General features: G+C 36.6%; 1 long non-coding RNA gene and 1 pseudogene across 1 annotated transcript; both read left to right on the forward strand.

Annotated features, from left to right (window-relative positions):
* The first annotated feature begins 463 nt into the window (after positions 1-463).
* Positions 464-701, forward strand: LOC121990010. Its single transcript, XR_006114401.1, has 3 exons — positions 464-473; positions 572-613; positions 689-701. It is a non-coding gene; the product is annotated as an uncharacterized LOC121990010 (long non-coding RNA).
* Positions 702-746: 45 nt separating this feature from the next.
* LOC121990846 lies at positions 747-1,269 on the forward strand (annotated as a pseudogene).
* Positions 1,270-3,851: the final 2,582 nt, after the last annotated feature.

A 3,851-nucleotide genomic window follows, 5' to 3' on the forward strand; every position in this document is an offset into this window, starting at 1 on the left:
TTCTATTGAAATTTGTTTTTGGAAATTGAATGTAACTAAGCACAGCACAGCATGCTAGCCATATTGAGAAAGATACTAGAATGGCAAAGTGGAGGTGACTGGATGTAGTTTGGAGTGGTTGCATACTGAAATTGTATATCTTTCCATTGAATGCCCTCAGTACTCATTGAGTTCCTTTTACTAAATGATCTGTTGTTTCTTTTTTTTTTTGCTTTAGTGAGCTCTACTTATGTTCTCCAACTAGTTGCATGTTTCATCTTATCGCATATCCATGCTAATGATTATTTGCTAGCATGTTTAATCCTAACCACGAGATCAATAATTATTTTCATATGTTCCTTTGTTTGACATTGAGATACTAATTTTGGGTGTTGGTGCACCAAATGTAGTTTCTTATAATCGATGAAGCCGACCGAATATTACAGGCTAACTTTGAGGAAGACATGTAGCAAATATTTAAGCTGCTGCCAAAGGTATGCTATTTAGTTCCCTTCGGTTTATAGTTATTACAGGAGTGTTGCAAAGTCGGCATCATGTTTTATAATTATCACATTCACTCCCTAATACGTAGACAAGGCAAACTGCTCTATTTACAGCTACCCAAACTAAGCAGGTTTCTATTTCTTTCTAACTACTATTCATAATCATTTTGGTTTTCATTGTCTTTAACTTATAAAAAAAATTGCAGGTTGAGGATTTTGTGAACTTGTCATTTAAGGAAAAGCCAGTATATGTATGTGTTGATGATGGAAGGTCGAAGGTAATCTCTAGATTTATTTTATCATTGTTTTTACTCAGTTGTTTCGTCAATAGCAAGGTTGGCACGAATTCATCTTTCTCAGGTGACCGTTGAAGGGTTGCAGCAGGGCTATTGTGTCGTGCCTAGCAATAAAAGGTTTCTGGTCTTGTATGCTTTTCTTAAGAGGAACCTTTCGAAGAAGATAATGGTCTTCTTCTCCTCATGCAATTCGGTCAAGTACCATTCTGAGCTTCTTAGATACATTCATGTCGATTGTCTCGATATCCATGGAAAGCAGCAGAAGCAGCAGAAACGAACTAGTACATACTTTGAGTTCTACAAAGCCGAAAAGGGTATATACTGCTCTGCACTGATGTTGCTGCTCGTGGACTTGATATTCCTGCTGTGGTAAGTTAAACTTTGCTTTTATATTCATGCATTGTCTAATCTTAATGCCACATCTTGTTGATTGTCCATAGGACTGGATTGGCCAATATGATCCTCCTGATGAACCAAAGGTGCGAGTTTAACCAAATGGCATGGTACCCTTTAAGATGCCTTATAATAGATTATTTTGTTTTATTTTATTCAGGTAAGAGAACTGGAGATTCAATTAAATGGTGAGAGGACAACCAAGAAGGATGTTGCAAAGTTCCCAAAGCCTCCAGTGGCTCCTTTAAGATGAAAGCCTCCTTTACAAAGAATCATCAATCAGTTGTCACCCTCAGGAAGAATAGTTATGTGTAATTTGTGGATACTGACTTGATGTGCACAATATCTATTATCTTTTTATGTTGTAAGAAGAATATTTATGTGTTGATTATTTAGATATTGACTTGGTGTGTTTAGATACATCGGTGCATTTTTATTTATGATTTTCTTAGTGAATTAATAATATTAACTTAATTTTATGATTTGCTTGGTGATAATATTGGTTTTTCACTATTTCGGAAATCAAATTTGTGTCGTTAAACAATACTGATATTATATCGATTTTCCACCGCTGCAAAATAGGTGTCATTAACTAATATTACATCGGTCGTATATCGCTACCAAAACTGGTGTTATTAACATATAATATTAAATCGGTTTTACACCTCATGTCGTTAAGTGATACTACACCGGTTTTAACCCGATATCTAAAATGACAGACCTTTTACATAGCCTTCATAGACATCGGTCGAAAATATAATAGACATCAGTGGAAAACCGATGTCTATGAGGGTTTTTGTTGTAGTGAAAGAAAACAACAACAGCAAACAATGCAAGATGATGGTTGGAATTTGTTTCTAAATAAAGTTTCTTTATTTTGTGTTAAATATAAGGTTGTCACCCCACATATGCAAGACTTGTTCGTTTTTCATGGAAGATCATGATGAAATATTGAAAGGAAGATAAATTTTTATTATTATAGTGTTGAAATATTTTATGAAGTGATAAATTTGCAACATTAATTAACAATCACTTTAATGAGATGAACACAAAGTTTTTGTTATGTATGACTTGTCTTAATCCACCAAATTCATTCTTTGCTTATAATAAAAGAAAACTGTTTCAATTTTTCCAATTTTATCCATCCAATTTCTCTCTAATGGTGTTAATGCATCTTATATACCAACTTGATAATTTTATTTTTACATGTGAAGTAATAATCAATTCTATAAGGTTAAAAACATTAGCAAGTTTGTTAAAGAACGTTCAATTGAAAAAGCATCGATGATATATTAAAAGAGAACGGAACGCCAATTGGTTTTTGGCACCAGTCCGATCCCATGCATACAGAGAAGAGGTTCAAAGATAAATCCTGAAAAACATTAAGACATTCCTCATGTACGTACGTAAATTAATTATTGATATATGGATTATTCGAACCATAAACCATAAACCATGCATATATACATACATGGATTTAATATTATTGCATGGATTGATGACGAAAATGTTCTATGTGAATAAATTATATAGCAAATTAATCGATCGATGCATCAAGTTGCTATATGTTTTGTTAAATATCGATATCAGGTGTCGTGTCAAAGAAATGTGATATAAGCATCGAGTCTCCCTGTGAGTGTCGTGTTGGTGCTACGAACTTCTCTCGTCCAAAGATAGCCTCTGGCATTGCGGAACCGCCCCGTGCCTCCGGTGATCGCTCGCTCGAACAGCGTCTGCAGCGGAGCCACAGGGAACGGCCCCTGCACGGCGATGGAGCTGCCGTTGTACTCGCCAGCAGTGAACACCAGCTGCAGGATGGTGAGGCCGGAGTTCTCGGCCACACTCGATCCCACTCCCATACCTTGGTTTCTCCCGACGATGGGCGAGTCGGGCTCGACCCCTTGGCGAAGGAGATTGTCGTAGACGATGAGGTTGCCGAACCCAGCCCCAGATGTGGAGCCGCGCCGCTCGACTGCATAGACGACCGTGGCGTTCGGCCCAGAGCTGAGAACTCGCTCGTGGTTGTAGAAGCGCAGGTGCAAGTAGCCGTCGGTGCCGGATTGGGCAGTGCAGAGCGACGTGAAGAACAAGAGGAAGACGACGACGACGACGACGAAGGAGCTGGAAGAAGAAAGAGACGATGCCATTTGCATGGTCGTTGGATGCACGAGGTAGGCAATATTAATGCCAAGGTGCTCTATAAATAGTGCATGAATTAAAAGAGCATTGTGAAATGCCATGTCGTTTACGTTATTGTTGAATAACGGTTAATTACTGCAAGCCTAGAGTAATTAACATAAACAATTTAGTAATAAATGGATAGTAATAAATTTTGTCAAATATCTATTAAACATATTAAGCACGTTTGCGTGCTTCTTCCGCCATGTAAAACAGAGACGAATCTGGTAAATGCTTCAAGTACAAATTTCCTAAACAAAGAAACAAAACTGTCACATATACGAAGTATGCCTAACTTCTATGTTGTTATGTTGTTATTGTTATTGTTATTGTTATTATTTATTAATAGTAGTATAAATTCTCATTTAATTTGTTTTCTTAAAGCTAGCTAAATCATGTTTCTAGGTGGAAGAGAACACAGTTTTCATCTTAATCCATACAATTAGATTATTACTTATTTCTGTATTTTTGAAAAAAAAAATACATACGTTACATATTCTTT

This window comes from Zingiber officinale, chromosome 6B, assembly GCF_018446385.1.
Source record: "Zingiber officinale cultivar Zhangliang chromosome 6B, Zo_v1.1, whole genome shotgun sequence".
NCBI lineage: Eukaryota > Viridiplantae > Streptophyta > Magnoliopsida > Zingiberales > Zingiberaceae > Zingiber > Zingiber officinale.